Source organism: Peromyscus californicus, unplaced genomic scaffold, assembly GCF_007827085.1.
Source record: "Peromyscus californicus insignis strain IS unplaced genomic scaffold, ASM782708v3 Scaffold_12__1_contigs__length_115047231, whole genome shotgun sequence".
Taxonomy (NCBI): Eukaryota; Metazoa; Chordata; class Mammalia; order Rodentia; family Cricetidae; genus Peromyscus; species Peromyscus californicus.
The window spans coordinates 89687742-89704847 of NW_026294413.1; the positions used below are offsets into that span (position 1 = coordinate 89687742).

Here is a 17106-nt window from a genome sequence, read left to right on the forward strand (position 1 = left end):
CTGTTTTGTCTTATTGACCTTCTCAGCAACCCTGTGAGATGGATGGGCGTTAATCGGTTTTTCAGGAAAGGCTACAAAAGCTTACAAAATTCAAGCCCAAAGGAAGGGACACAATCAGAGCTGTATTCCAGGATGACTTAACTCCAAACCTGCCCTGGGAAGGAGAGAAAGAAGTAGGGGGAAAAAAAAGAGAGAGAAAGTGAATGACACTTTATCAAGACACTCTGCGCTCTGAATCCATCATTGCTCTGTGAAGGCAATGAGTAGCACAAAATCTCAGCTCGTGGTCCCGGCTCTCTGTGGAATTGCATGGATGCTTTTTTCTTTCCACCAAGCACCGACTGTAGCCATTGCCATCCCCGTGTCAGGAACTGAATTCTGTGGTCCCTCATCAGTCCTGTGCTGAAGCTCTAACTCCCAGGGTGATGGCAGATGGAGGTGGTGTCCTTGGAGTTAATTAGGGTTGGATGGACAACAGTGGAGCTGCCATGCCAAGATTAATGTCCTGCATGTGGAAGAGACACTGGCTGGAGAACGACCAGATGTTAACTAAAGAGCCAGTGTGTGCTCCTTCTCTCCTTCCATTTAACTCTGGGCACAGTAAGAAAGTAGTCCTCTACGATGCAGGAAGACATCCGAATTTACTCTCTATTGCTGTGACAAACACCCTAACCCAAACCAACCTGGGGAGGGAACGGTTTCTCTGGCTTCCACATCCTGACCACAGTCCATGACTAAAGGAAGCCAAGGCAGGAACTCAAGACAGGAACCTGGAGTCAAGGAGTGAAACAGGGACATGGGGGAAGGCATCTCACTGGCCGCTTCCTCCCGACTCACTCAGCTCGATTGCTTATACAACCCAGGACCACCTGCTCAGGAGCGGCACTGGCCATAGTACGTTTACAGGCCAATCTGACGGAGGCATTTTTTCCACTTGAAGTTCCCTCTGTCCAGATGATCCTAGTTTGTGTCGAGCTAACAAAACACTAACGAGGAGAGAAGGTCCCATGAGACACTGAATCTGCCAGCACTCTGGTCCAGTCTCTCCAGACCCCAGAGCTATGGTAAACTATGCCTGTGCTCTAAGCACTAAGTCCACACACAGTATTTTGTCATAGTAGCATCAGCAGACCAACATGGCCTATTCAACACGTGGAGGAAGCTCTTTCAAGCATTCATTCAAAACAATAAGAAAAAAATATTTCTTGGTGTAAGATAAAATCAGGGGTTATTTTGACAGACCAAATCACTGCCCTTGTCAAAACAATTACCAGAACACAGGAGGAAAAAAAAACAACAGAACTCCAGAGGATACAAAACAATGCATACTGCCGTTTCTCTTCGCTTACAGTAAGTGCAGCATAGAGCAGGCTGGAGAGATGGCTCAGCAGCCAAGGGCACTTAATGATCTTGCAGAGGATTCAGGTTCTGCTCCCAGGAGCCACATAAAGGTTCACAACCATCCCCTAACTTTAGTTCTAGGGGATCCAGTGCGCTCTTCTGACCTTTAAGGGCATGGGCATCAGGCATGCATGGAGTGCACATAAAATAAGTAAACCTAAAAAACAAAAAATGATTTTAAAGGTCAGCTAGAGGAACAGCTCTAAGAAAATTACACTTATAGACTACAGTCCTGGAAAGTTCACCCATAACAGTGACGCAGGAAGGGAACCATTGGAAGGAAACATCCGAGAAAATAAGGCCGCTCAACACATGAGCTCCTCCAGATTCTGCAGACTCACACTTGAGGTGGCAGGTGTGAACAGGAAGGAAGCTCACACCCAGGAAGGCAGGAGAGCTATTCTGGGGAGATGTGTTAGAGGAGATCGCAGGTTGCCTGGAGAACAAGTGCTCAGATGGATGTAGCCCTGGCATGTGTATCCATTCATTCACACATGCATTCATGCATACATGCATGCAACGAATGTTTACCAAACCTCTACTATAGCTGTCAGTAGAAGCCAGAGACACTGTGGGGAACCAGACATGATATCCATCTGACGAAGGTCACAAGCCACTGGAAGATTACAGATAAGCACTAAGCCAATCAACACTACTCATAATGAAATACGTCTCAGGAACTCTGAGTGCTCAGCTGGGAGCAGGGCTGAGGAAGGCTTCTTGAGGGGACCTATGATTCCTGAAGAGGAAGATGACTAGAGGGAGAGGTGGAGGCAGGACATGCCAGAATGAAATCTTTGTATTTTTGTCCTAAAGGGAAGCCATTCAAGGTTTATTATGAGGGGGATTCCAAGTCCAGTTCACATTTAAAAATAAAAATGTGGCCAGGCGGTAGTGGTACATTAGTTCCCGAACTTGGAAGGCAGAGGTAGGTGGATCTCTGTGAGTTCAAAGCCAGCCTGGTCTACAGAGGGAGTTCCAGGACAGCCAGAGCTACAAAGAGAAACTCTGTCTCAAAAAAACAAAATAATAATAATAATAGTGGTGCAATGTGGATAACAGAGTAGGGAGGGTTTGACTAGAGGAGAGGGATAGGTATAGAGACCACTGAAATTGTCCAGGCTAGAAATATTAAAGCCTACACTAAAGCAGGTATGGGAAGAATAAAAAGGGCAGAACCAAGTCAAGTGAGATCAGTTGGAATTGAAAACCAATTTGGAAAAGAGTTATGAAGAGGAAAAAAGATACACAGACATACATGAAGGCAAAATACCCAGACACATTAAAAAAATAAATAAAATGTAACAATTTTAAATACATGCTTAATGTCTCATTGTTTATATGCTTAAGAGTCCACGCTGACTGAACTGGCCTCACCAGACTGGGGGAGGCTTTATTTCCTAGCTCAGATGACCATTAGTGGCATTTAGTTCACGAACACTGCAGACTGGCAGCCTCAGTTTCTTGCCTGCTTATGACTGGTGCTTTTAAGTTCCTGATCAGGAAGCTGTCTCCTTGGGCATCCAAAAACATAGCAGCTTTCATCTTTAAAGTAAGAAACGGTCTCCTTGAAAACTGGGCACTCCAATCCTATGTAACCAACATACATACCATTATTTTTGCTGTATTCTACAGATTACAAGCAAGTCACAGATTCTGCTCTCACCCAAAAAAGCCACAAATCTAGAAAATAGGGATCATTGTGGGGGAATAGGTAGGTCCACTATTATCATGTTCATTTAATTTCTAAGACTTAGAATCCACTGGACCCATTTCTTTATTGGCTATGGCCCTATAGCCTAATCAAATACAGATCTACAATCCATGCATCCCTCTTGGTCTACCTTATGACCCTACATTATCTTAACTCATCCTTTCCTTAAACTTTCCCAGAGAGTCTCCCCATCTCCCTCCAATGCAGCATTCTAGCACTTAAAGTTTATTGAAATTGTTCTGGAATTTAAGGACAAAAAATGTGTACCTCCAATAGAAATAATAAAGACTGCCATTTATTAAATATTTACTATATATTACTCACTATAATGGCAATAATGCAATTTCACATTTAATTCTTACAATAATACTAACTTAAATGGAAAATCTATTTCTATTTTGAAGATGATAAAACCAAGACAAAATGAAGCTAAATAGTTCCCAAAGTTGGGTAAGAAATAAATGGCAAGTACCAGGTAGCCCCAGTACTTAAAACCTGACCAGACACTTATGACATCATCACCCTTCACATTTTTAGAATCTTGTAAGTGAGAAAATACCAACTAGTCAAAAGATACTTTAATATTTGAGGCGTGCTCGTGCGTGCGTGTGTGCGTGTGTTTGCTTGTTTGCTTGATGTACCACAATCATGCACAAGCCTGCAGAGGCCAGAAGAGGAATCAGATTCCCTGAACCTGGAGTTACAGATGACTGTGAATTGCTGTGTGGGTGCTGAGAACCAAACTTGGTCCTCTGTAAGAGCAGTAAGTGTTCTTAACCACTGAGCCATCTCTGCAACCCCATAAAACGTCTTTGAATTCAAGAACACTTTCAAACAAATCTGTAGCCTTTTCACATGCTACTATCTGCCGATGTGTGCATAAACAGTGCACACACATGGAACCCTGTCTTCTCCCCGTAGACAATGAGGATTAGTAACCATCTGCAAAGTCTTATGACTCACCTGAATGGCTCCTTCCCTGGGACCAGTAATCCCTGCCACATTCTCCTCATATATAGAGTACATCAGCAGTTCTCAATCAGGGACAGTTCTGCCCACTTGGAGTTCATATGACAAAATCTAAAGACATTTTTGTTTGTCACAGCTGGGGATGATATGCAACTATCATTTAATGAGGACAGACCAAGGATGCGACTGTACTTCTCTCCATGCTCAGAGCATATCCTCCCAAAACAAAATGTCAACAGTGTTGAGCTGCAGTGTCGCAGAGCACTGTAAATTCTCCACGCATTTCATCTGAATCAGTCCTAGCCCTCCAAGATCAACTACCAGAGCAGGGCTCTCATGGTAGCCTTGTCATTTTCTCAACAAGCACCTAAATTTCAAGCATTGGGAACATCTGAGAGATACTCAGTGTATTAAAAATCATGACAAATACAGAGTAGGATTTCCTTCTTCTATAGGAGCTATTTATCCGAGCTGGGCCTAGTGGGTCAGTCCCACCTGTAACTCCAGAACTTGAGAGGCTGAGGCAGGAGTTCTGCAAGTTCAAGTCCAGGCTTAGCTGCAGAGTACCACCCTAACCATCCCTTCAACAGAAAGAGCTCTTTGTTCAACAGTTTCATATCCTCTCTCCAAAGTGAGAGCTGCTTACCACAGCCCTCTCCAGCGGTTCTTGGTGCTTGAATCTCCGCATTATGAAACAGATCTCTGTTTTAGAAGAATCGTGTAAAAGAAACAATAAGCAAAAACGGAACAAATGAAAAACAGAGCTGCAACATCAAATGCCAAGGGCTGGAGGGTGTTTATTTTCTTATGTTAGCTGTTCATCCTGAAATGTACAAAAGACAAGGACATGCAAATGGATGGCAAACAAAACCGATTCTTCTTTTAAAATCACACAGCACTGTGAGGGAAAAGAACGCTGTTCTAAAGACAGTCTGATGCATCTGCTGAACAAAGAAACCTTTGACCATTTATTAGCAAAAGTAGGAGTTGTGAGCATATTAAGATGAGGGCATGTTATAGTTCTAGGAAGGGAATGGACCTATCATTTCATTTTCTATGTACAAAATTTTAAATCTATTTTCTAAATAATGTGTCAAATGGTCTAGCATTCCAAAGAATCCTGTGCCAAGTAGGAAAATGTCAAGTTGTGTACTTCGACTCCTCCATCACCCAATCTCAGGGTACAGTCTGGCTCCTCTTTCTCTCACAGACAAACAAAAACAAATCCACTGAATCCCAAAATAACTTAAAGCCTTTGGGCCCCACCCCTACTTGTGAGAAGACTGAATTGTTCTGTCTGCTCCAGACAGAACTTACCACCGGGAGTGGATTAATCAGACTGGACAGAACCACATGGTCTCAGAAACTCCTCAGGAGCACCTTGATTGTTCCCAATTAAGAAGGCTATCCACAGAAGCCCAGTGAATCAGACAGCTGCACAGCCCAACTGAGGCCATTAGCTCCTGCTGGTTCGTGCCCCTCAACTCATCAAATCAAAACTGGTTGTGAAATACAATAGCTGCCCTGAATTACTTCTAATGAGGGCTTTAGAGAATCAAAGCAGGAGGGAAACCCCAAATCACTATCAGTCACATTGAGAATTCACTCAACATTGTTTTGGAAACATGAGATCTAATTTCTCCAATATAATTTTCTAGGCTAACATGAAAACATCTAAAACAGCAATACAGGTATGGGCCTAGGAATGACATAAATGGCCTACAGTAAAGTCCATCCGAGCACGAGCCTGCTTTCACAGTGAGCTGATCTGGCTAGACTGAGTCTTTGGCTAGGCTTGGTTTAGAGTTTGAACTGATATGTGTGTGGTTGGCATCTGCTTATATCCTTCATCCACTGACTCACACCTGACCCCTGAGACCAGACCTCAGTTATTTTATAGAGAGAAAAGCCAAGCTCCGTTTCCTCCTTGGTGCCATATTACTCTTTAGACAGTGGGTATCGGGATGGCTGTTTATTGAGCTCTTCCGATGTTCCTAACACAACACTCCACATTTTATGTCATTGATCTGGTTTAGGCTTGTTTGCTTTTGTAATGCTAGGAATCAAGGGTAAGGCTCACACATTGCAAGTCCTATATCCCAGCCCTCTCCTCACTTTTTACACTTTGAGATTAAGGTCTCACTGAGTCTCCAGGCTATTCTAAACTCACTTTTTAGCCTAAATGGGCCTTGTGATTCTCCTGCCTCGGCCTCCCAAATAACTGGAATTATAGGTCTGTACCACCATGCCTGGCTTGATTTAATTTCTCTATGCTAGGCAAATATGATTACCTTTACTTTAAGAATGAGAAAACTGAACCCCAGAAATGAAAAGTAACTTGCTCGATAACACAGATAATAAACAGGAGAGCTCAAACCCATACTGATATTTAAAGAAGAGGTCAACAAACTCTTCGATAAATCATCGAAGAGTAAATGTATCTTTTACAGGCCTTGCATTCTCTGTTACAACCTCTCACCTCTACCTTCCATAACTCGGCACTTTAAAAGTTAATGTCCAGGCTGGAGAGATGGCTCAGAGGTTAAGAACACTGGCTGTTCTTCCAGAGGTCCTGAGTTCAATTCCCAGCAACCACATGGTGGCTCACAACCATCTATAATGAGATCTGGTGCCCTCTTCTGGCCTGCAGGCATACATGCAGGCAGGACACTGTATACATAATAAACAAACAAACAAAAAAAGAATCAGCATCATGGAAGGAGAAAGAACACAGTACATAATCAGCTGATTTAAAAAAAAAAAGTTAATGTCCATGTTTTTGTATGAAAATCAGAGGGCTCTAAAGATCTAGAAATGCTCTCCTGGTCAGCCCATATAGCTTTATGTGCATCCACAGTAGCAGCAGCCTTTTGGGGGTCTGTTAGGAGCTAGACTCTGCTTTCTAGACACCCCAAAACTTTACTCCACAGTGTTCAATATTAACATCTGAAATGGTGTTCTGGATCCCTTGCCACTCATGTGTGTCCACAGAAGATACTGATGGAGCCATTGCAGCCTCTGGCCTGCAAATGCAGGTCTCACAGGTGGACCTGCATATACACTGAGCAGTCAGCCATTGCTTTACACAGGCAGAAAAACTATTTCAGCCATGTAAAGACCACAGTCACTTCTGAAGGTCTAATTTCATTATCATCATGTTAAACTCTGATGAGACATTATATTCTGTGGAATGAACAATCACTGCATCATAACACAAGGTAATATTTTAAAAATCTAAATAAATACTGCAAGCATCAAGGAAATCACTTCCCAGACCGACATCCATTTATGACCCTGTGCATGTATAGCTGATTTTATATAGAGATATCAACCTGCCAAACAGAACTACACCATTTACAAGCTTCCTCTCCCCTACTACTTTTGCCCCAATTTTCTCAAATAAATGGATAAAGGCGCCTTCTACTGTAGACTGCACAGAAAGGGGGCAGTCGATCACGACATCAATAGATACTGTTCTCCCCAAGCTGGCATCCTGGGTGTGAGGTTTGGTGCCTAGCATTTAGTGACAATGGAGTGAACTTAAGCCTCACTGATCCTCAAGTCCCTCTCTAGAATCCGAGAACAAACCTGACTGTGGCGTGGGTTCTTGACTGAAGGAAACCATATCTCTAAAGTGATTCACCCACTACTGTCTCTCATCCTTCTCTATCCTCCAACATAGTCTAATACTAAACACAAGGGAGTAACTGGGCTCTGGCCTGGTGTTGTACTTTGTGTAAAGATTCTAAATAATTATTACCATGAGGTAAGAGAGGCACTGTCACACAATTATACTGCAATTGCCTACAATGTTACTTTCTTGGCATGAGGGACTGAATAGAACAAAAGCATTATTTTAATCTGGCTTGCATGTTCAGTGTAGTTACATACCACAACTATCACATAATTATTACCAAGTTGGTCATGTGTAGCTTGGTTTTCAAAGGACAACTACATCCAAAGACACACTTTATCCTAGCAGCCTAGACTATGAGGCTTCAGGTCAGACTCTGTTTCACCTGTCAACTTTCTGACTCAGTACACGGATGTGGCCAAGTCTCCACCCTCTCCAAGCCTTGCTCTCCTTGACTACTATGGAAGAATGGTGCTTGCTCCCTGCGTTTATTATAAAAAGTAAAATGAAATAACATTCTGTAGGGCTGCTCACAGGGACTCTGTACCCTAAGCCATGATTAGCACTCTTGTTGTTAATGCTCACCTGTTACCCGTAAGGTGATCTGAAGAACATTTGGTTCTGAATGGAGAGCTTAGCAGAAAAGCTAAACAATAAAATGACTGGAAACAATTAATGGTCTAAAGTGACATTTTGACAAGTGGATAACTTATTTGGTAGAAATTTACTTCAACACAGGTGCATGAAATTTGTCAAAGTGTGCACATGTGCAAAATCTGGTTTATTTGCTAAAACTCCACCATATCATCACCATAACTGGAGTATGGAGCCAGACTGGGGAGTCTATCACAGAACAACTGCTGAGTTAAAATTAGAGCTCTGCTGCCCAATGAAGGCAGCTTCTCAAGTTCCTTTCTCCTTTTCCTACTTCTTGTCACCCTCCTACATCAAACCTTCCTACTATGCCAAGAATATACAGTTCAGAAAAAGAGACCAGAGGAAGAAGCAAAATTAAGAAAAATACTTAGGAAACTAGGATTTCAGGGAAAATAATCAGACACCAGAACCACCTGATCATAAACACTGTACACCACTGCTCTGCAGAAGAAACTCTATTAGCTGTTCAGTGTTCTAAATACCTGTTACCAATAGGCAAGGCACATATTCTTACTTCCACCTCACAGATCAGGAACCAGGAAGTACAGAAAAAATGACCTCTTCAAACCCAAACAGCTGGTAAGTAGTAAGTCTAGATTTGAACCCTACCCTCATGGCGACAAAAGTCTTTTTAATAACCCCTGCCATCTCTAAGCTCTGTAACAGATGTGGGGGTCTTATAAATAAAGAGTAGGGTTGGTTCATCTCTCAAGGAGCATATCATTTAATGGGAAAGGAAGACAGAGTCACAGTGATAAGATGGGAAACTGTGTTCTCCAAGGCTGAAATAAAAGTGGTTTGAAAGCACCACGGAGGAAGGAGAAAGAGAAAGCAGGTCACTGAAGAGGCAATGGAAGAGCTGAGCGCAGAAGAATGAGGTGGGCAAGAAAGAGGGAAGTGGGCAAATGGCAACATGAGAACAGGAAAGATCCTCCTGAGCGGAGGTGGGAAGGTGGGCAGGAGAGAGCTGAGCCATGAGGGAACTAGAGTAGAACTACAGAGAACAAGGAGCTGACCAGGAAAAGTCTCTTCAACCGTGCTATGGAGCATGCGGGGGATGCTGTAGGCAAACTGTGGGCTTTAAAGGACTGTGGAGGCAGCTGCTGCCCCAGGACAGACTAGAAAAGAAAGATAAGTAAGACGGTCCACCAGATGATCTGAAGGCTTATAGGTGGGGTGGGGAAGTCCAGGCAGACAAAGATAGCAGCTCTGACCTGAAACACGTGAAAGGAAAAATGAAGCCTGCTTGAAAGAGTTCCAACAAGACAAAAAATCACTCACATGCAAAACAGCAGCTTAGAATCATGAACATCTAGGACACAAAACTGAACACTGGTATGCTATCTGAACCAGTAAGAAAAATAGGAGAAAGCTTCGAAAGGGAAGGTCGCCAACAGAGACCAACTGAATCCAAATGGAGATGGTCAACGCTCAAGAAAATGACAATAACCAAAAAATTAAAAGCAAACATAGTAAGTCTGATTGGCAGTTGAGGACATCAGACCATGGGATAGAGAGAAGGACATTAGGAAGTACAAGGTGGAGCTGGCCAGATGTCAGGCCGCCAAGACTCCCACAAGTTGTTCTCTAACCTATACATGCTCATGGTGGTAAATACACACAACTGTAAATATAAATAAAACGTAAATGTAAATAAAAGGAACTTTAAAAAAAGTAGCGCTTGCAAAATGGCTGAGCAGGCAAAGGTATTTGCCATCAAGGCTAATGACCTGAGTTTCATTCTGGGACTCCCATGGTGGAAATAGATAACCAACTCCCAATATATTCACACACATACACACACAATAATTGTACTTTTAAATGTCTTATGCTTAAAACAAAAAGAAGAGAGCCATCACTGAGAGCAGACAGTAGCAGTCAAGCCAGCCTATGTAGTAAATAATGTGTCTGTCTCTATCAAAATGGAGGTTATGTTCATAGGGCGAATTTTGTGAGCTTTCCATAAAAAGATGCTTCACAAATAACATATGAGGGCCATGGAAGCCAAAGTACAACCAGGGAACAATTAGGCCCCTGCAAGAAGAGCATTCTTTTCTTGTTGTCCTAAGAATTACTCCCATGATGGGCTGCAAATCATGACTCAGACTCAACAACTCTCCCCAAGACTCCATGGATATCACACATCCACCTGTATGGAGAAGAAGATGTCTTCCCACCATCACGGGACTTGGGAAAGTTCCCCACAAGTCACCATCCACACTGAACACTACAGCTCCTCCTGGAGAGGAAAGAGGAGAAGGAAATGGGGAAAGAAAAGATAAAACTGAGGGAGGGAAGAAAGCGGAAGAAGCAAGGGTTTGAGAAGTGGAAAAGAGGGAGGAGGTAGAGAAGGAATGGAAGGAAGAGAGGGAGGGAGGGAAGAAGGGAGGGAGGGAGGGAGGGGGAAGACAGAGAGAAGGAGGGAGAGGGGAGGACAGAGAGAAGGAGAGAGGGAGGGAGGGGGAGGACAGAGGGAGGAAGAGAAGGAGGGAGGGAGGGAGGGAGGAGGATAGAAGGAAGGAGGGAAAAAAGTTTACTACTCTTGTGGCCTACACACACACACACACACAAAAAAAACCTAAATGCTTTTGTATGACTGATAAAAGTTGGCCCACCTCCACTCTCTGGCCTCTGTCTACCCGGAAACAGCCTCAGAACAGTAAACGAAGACAATGACTAGAAAACAGTGTTCACATCTCAAGCTAAGCACAAAGGCTGCAGAAAGTAGAAAAAGGACTGTACGATTCTACTCATAGGAAATACCTGGGACGTTCAAACCCACAGCAAAAAAAAAAAAAGTAGATTCGCAGTTACCAGGGCCTGAAGGGGGAGAAAAGAATAGGAACTTACTACTAAAAGGCTATAAATTTTCCATGGAGTGATTAAAAACTAGAAAACTGGTGGCAAATCTTATATAATTATAATTATATCATTATAATTATATGAATAACACTGTTAAATAGCACAGTTAAGATTTTTAAATAACAAATTTATAAAAATGAATGGTGTACGGCAAAACCCATTAAGCTGCACGATTTGAATAGCTGAGTTGTATTACATGTAAATTATAACTCCGTAAAAGTGTTTAAAAAATATGGGCAACATATACATAAAATCCTGGTGAAATAAAGACAGGGAATGCAGGCACCCAACTGCTAAGGGAGATGAGCATGCATGCATGGCAAGACATGCATCTGCTCTCCTCTCTAAGCTTTTCCAGTTTTCCCCAAATTTTCATAACGAGCTTTATGATGTTGCCTTTGTAGCCAGAATTAGTACAGGGAGGTGGGCACTGGCTGCCGCTTCCTCACTGGTCAGCCTCTGCAGTCTGGGCTCTTACGGGGCTGGGCTTTAATGACCCGAATGAGACTAATGATGCAGCCGAGACTCTGGAGGAAGACCGCTGGGATTCCTGCACTCATAAACTGCCTCTTAGGACCTATTTCTTCCTCCTCATGCTCACCCACTGCCCACTGCTGTCCTCGGGTGGGGGCTAGGGGGTTTACTGGTAGATGTCCTGCCCTGGGTCAAAGTCCAATCTAGGAAGCTCATCTGCATCTGGAGCCTCCAGCTTGAACTTCTTGCCATCCTTGTCTGTCAAGAAGTTGGTTTCTAGGTTGGATTTTAAGAGTTCCCACAATGGCCAGGACTGGGACAATCTCTGGGGATGTGACAAAGGCATGGGTCTCGGAATTCACATCATTGCAGCCTGTGAAGTTCCTATCGTAGGAGGTGACGACTGTATTCTTCTCCCCCTTATTAATGTCTTTTTTGTCCCACTGGCAGATGTAAGGGCCACCAGCGTTGGCCAAAACAATACCACCCCCATCCCTCAGAAGCTGCGACTAGCCATCTTTTCAATGGTGGTGTGGATCTGTTCAAAGCCTGGTGTGGATCTGTTCAAGGCCTGGTGTGGATCTGTTCAAGGCCTGGTGTGGATCTGTTCAAGGCCTGGTGTGGATCTGTTCAAGGCCTGGTGTGATGGTGAACTGGAACTTCACGTGAGTCCGTGGGCCAGTGCCTGCTGCCCACAGCCGCTGACCATCTCAAGTCCCCAGAACCTAAATTGGTACAGCTGCCAATCAAACCCACTCCGATCTCACAGAGGCCAGCCTTCCTTCTCTGCCACAATGCCCACTTCTGCCACTGGGTAAGCCAAGTCAGGGGTGAAGGGCCCATTGACATATGGCTTCAGCTCACTGTGGTTAATTTCAATCACTTGGTCATACTGGCAGCCAGGGTCAGACACTAAGTATCTTTGAGTTTTTCAGCTAGATTGGCAATGTCTGTCTGTTTAGTCTGTTTTGCTCGGGTGCTTCTACTTCCTGAGGTTGTATGGGAACACTGATGTGGTGGCCCCAATTTCTGCACCCTGATTGCAGATTGCTGCTATGCCACTACAGGAGATGAAGTCAACACCAGGCCGTGGTATTCCACAATAGTACCTGTGCCACCTTTCACCATGAGGATGTCTGCCACTTTCAGGACCACATCTTTGGGGTGAGGTCCAAGCAGAAATGGAGTCCATCAGCTTCACACCAATCACCTTGGGACACTTCAGCTCCCAGGGGATCCCAGCCATGATAGTCATAGTATCAGTATCCTCTTACTCCAATACAGATGCCTCCCAGGCCACCACCACTGAGGGTGTGGGAGTCAGTGCCAATCAGAAGAAATCCAGGGTATACATAGTTTTCTAGAGTGATCTGGTGAATTATTCTAGATCCAGGCCTTCAGGAGCCCACGCCATACTTGGTACCTGCAATTGCCAGGAAATGATACACTTCTTGGTTTATGTCTTTGGCCTGGTGCAGGTCTTTCTCACCCCCAAGCTGGGCCTCAATCAGATAATCACAGTGGATGTCTGATGACATGGCTACCTCGGGCAGCCCACTGCTAATGAACTGTAGCATAACAATCTGGACTGTTGTATCCTGAATGGCCACCTGGTCAGGCCATAGATGAAGGCATGTCCTTCCTTGCTCAATCTCCTGGTTGGCTGGGTCATCCAGGTGTCCAGACATGATCTTCAAGAGAGTCAGAGGCTGGTTCAACCCTGTGTGGACAATGTTGATGTTCTTCTCTAGCACATCGCAACGGAGGTACTCATTGGGCTCAGAGAGGCTCATGGCCACCTTGGCCCACTGGCACAGGACAGAGGCCACATAGTACTGCCAAACACCCAGGGCCCTCTGCAGCCAGATACCAGTAGGCTATAGGGTGCCATTTTGTGAACTGACAAAGATGAAGTCACAATGATTTTAATATTTTTAATGGTTAAGAAAAAAAAAGAATATTTCATGACATGAAAATGATTTAACTCAAATTCCAGGGTTAATAATAAAGTTCTATTGGAACACAGATACTCCTATCTATTTGCATATACCTATGTCTATTTTTATGCAGTTGCAAATCAGGCTATTTGATCTGTACAGCTGAAAATATTAATGATCTAGTCATTGACAGTGGATAAACATTTACGTTTTTAGTGGATAAAATCTAAAATCAAAACACAGCATTTGTTAGCGGGTTAATCCATGGTATGTGAAAACCCCCAATGAGGTAGGCTTTCACCGATACTTATTCAGGGACTAAAACCAACATCTCCAGGCCACTATCTCCACAGCATCTAGCCTGGGAAGCCAAGCCACAACCTCTGCCGTAACTGCTCAGGGGAGTCAGGATTTGGTCAGTGACTGCCCACTTCCTTATTATTACTTCTGCTTCCAAATAAATATTCTATTCTCCCCCAGACCAGTCATGTTAGACGCCTCACTTCTAGTGAGCTCACCTCCTTCTTCATGACACTGACCACCAATCAGAACATGGACCTGAAACCTTCTTACACGTACAGCTTTCCCCCTGCTCTGCCTGCTCTTGAGTCTCTGCCAAACGCTGGAGATGATGGTAGGAGCTCTTGCTGCAGCACATCCTGGATAAACACCATCTGCTTGTTTTCCTTTGGGTAGTCTTTGTTTCCTTTCAGCTGACCCAGAAATTTCTTGGTCCCCAGAGATTTGGTCTGCACTGTCTGTTGCCATGGACTCAAGCCTTAAACTGTATGTGGTACCCAAAGGAGTCCCTTGTGCCTTGCTGTTCACAGAGTGTCAAATCTGCAGTGATATGGTAAAATAGTGTGTGGGTGAATTCTACTCATATTGGGTTCCTGGCTGTGTATTCTTCATTTCCTAGGATTGGGCTTTGCTATTGGTCCCCATTTTTTTTGGAGAAACTAGCCCATTCCTTTGCATGCTTCTGTTCGCTTTTGTCCCGAGTTGTGCTGTCTCAAAGTGTTGCTTCCCATAAAGAGAACCACAGGGCATGGACCCTGTGTTGATTCAAAGTTATTTAATCTAGAAGCACAGTCTGGAAGTTTTGTGGTTCTTACCAAATTAGCGCTCACATGGGGAAACTTTATGTGGACCATAAAAAAAGAATAATGTTCTCTTCCTTCCATCTTATACGTTTACCCTGAGATACTGGCTTCAGTCCAGAGAGGGCAATTCTTCTGGTTTTCCTGTAGGAGGGCCACAGCCTGTCAGACTGGTGCTTGCAGAGGCCAGCCAAAGGTTTGGAGGTTTAGACACAGGACACAGAATGCACAAACATCACTTTCAACCAAACGCCGCCATGACACACAGGTAACTCAAGTCTAACTCTTCTCTTCCTCTAGAAGAAAGAAAAAAAGGGAAACACTACTTCTGCTGCACCCTTCCTTTATAGCCCTGATTCACGTGCCTAGCCCACCGAAGTCCACCAAGGCCATCTTCAGTAGAACTCTAGGAAATAACTGTTTATTTGTGACACACGTTGGTGGGGCCAAGGGGAGGAATACCATTTCTCAGACCCAATTTTATTCACATGGAGAGACCTCCAAACAAAATTCTGATTTAAAAGCACTTTCCTAAAAAATGACTTGGCCCAATCTAAAGAACAATTTGAGGATCTTAACATAAACTGATTTCTCCAGGAAATCCTCCTCTCCCTTTTCCTGCTGTTGCTCCCTGTATCCCTCCTTCTGGCTCCCTGATCCTCCAGTCTCGCCCTTGTGTACTTCTGTCCATCCTCTTTTCCTTGAGCAAACCCCCTCGACTTCCCATCTACACCTCAAAAATGGCAGCTGCTATCCAAAGCTCCATCCCATCTGTCTTAGGGTTTCTATTGCTGTGACCAAAACACCGTGACCAAAAGCAAGTGGAGGAAAGTGGTTTCTTTCACCCTTCCAGCTCTTAAGTCCATCACTAGGAGAGGTCAGGGTAGGAACCGAAGGTATCAACATGGGGGAAGGATGCAGAGGCCACAGAGAAGCCCTGCTTCCTGGATTGCTTTCTATGGCTTGCTCAGCCTGCTGTCTTAGACCATCCAGGACCACCTGCCCAGGGGTGGCAGCACACACTGTGGGCTGAGTCCTCCCACATCAATTATTAATCAGGAAAATGTCCTACAGGCTTTCCCACAGGCCAATCTGGTGGGGGCATTTTCTCAATTGATCTTTTTCAAATAACCCTAGCTTGTGTCAAGTTAACAAAAAACAAACAAACAAACAAACCTAACTAACCAGGACACCATCCATGAGCCAGATATTCTGAAAACTATAGAATTTAAACCTTAGACTTTAGTTTAGCACAAAGCTATAATTAAGGATTCCTTAAATCCAGACAAGACTTCTATTTCTAGAAGAATTTAGAGTTATTTTGAGTACATGTGACCTGGGTTACCATACTTCACCAACTTAAACACATGTTAGATGGAATGTAAATTCCATCAACAGTTCTATTCCACGAAAGTACCTATGAGGTCTGTCTTTCCATAATAAATATGAGAGTAAAAAGCGAAAATCCTAAAAGTAAAATAAAGCATTCTAAAATCCATACTCAAACATCTCCAATAAATGTAGATTAGACCATAATTAATCATATAAATGGAAAAGAGTGAAACTTTAAGATATTTCTAGCATAGACTAGAAAACAACTCTTTCATGCATCTTAAAAATGTTACTACATTTTGTGTGTGTGTGTGTGTGTGTGTGTGTGTGTGTGTGTGTGCATGCACATACATGCTCCTGCAAGCATGAGGGCACACATGCATATGCCATGGCATGGAGGTGGTGGTCAGAGGACAACTTGTAAGAGCCAGTTTTCTCCCTCCATGTGGATCTCGGGAAGTGAACATAGGTCATCAAGCTTGGTGGCATGCACCTTTACCCAATGAGCCATGGAAAACAACTTTTAACAATAAGAAAAAAGGTATTAAGTTAGTAGTGGGCTTTCACCTCATCCAAAGACATTCCCACAAGCCCTTACAGCCATACAGTTTACACACCAGCTATCCTCCTAAGAATGGTTACTGGGAAGGCCCATGGGTCAAGGATCTCATCTCAAATACTACAGTCTACTGCTATAAACACACATAGTAAAATATTCCAAGAGACTCTGATACCATATATAGCTCTCTTCCCACAACTTAAACAGCCTCTAAACTGGGTGTACCAACGCATACCTGTAATCCCAGCACTTGGGAGTTTGAAGCAGGAGAATTGCTATGAGTTTGAGGAAACTGGGCTACATACCAAGTATCAGGCCAGCAAGAATACTGCATGAACTTTTACTGGAGCAATTTGAACAAACATCTACTCACCTCAGAGAGGGCATCAATGAAAACCAAAGCAATGATTCCACCCAAGTCTAGCTTGGTAAAATAATGAATTCAATGGGCTTACTTACAGGCGTAT

At 43.7% G+C, this 17106-nt stretch overlaps 1 protein-coding gene and 1 pseudogene across 16 annotated transcripts in view; both read right to left on the minus strand.

Annotated features, from left to right (window-relative positions):
- The window catches only part of Erc2 (ELKS/RAB6-interacting/CAST family member 2), a 906926-nt gene that overhangs the window by 787738 nt on the left and 102082 nt on the right, over nt 1-17106 (minus strand). The window lies entirely within an intron of this gene.
- Nucleotides 11815-13602, minus strand: LOC128107799 (aconitate hydratase, mitochondrial-like; annotated as a pseudogene).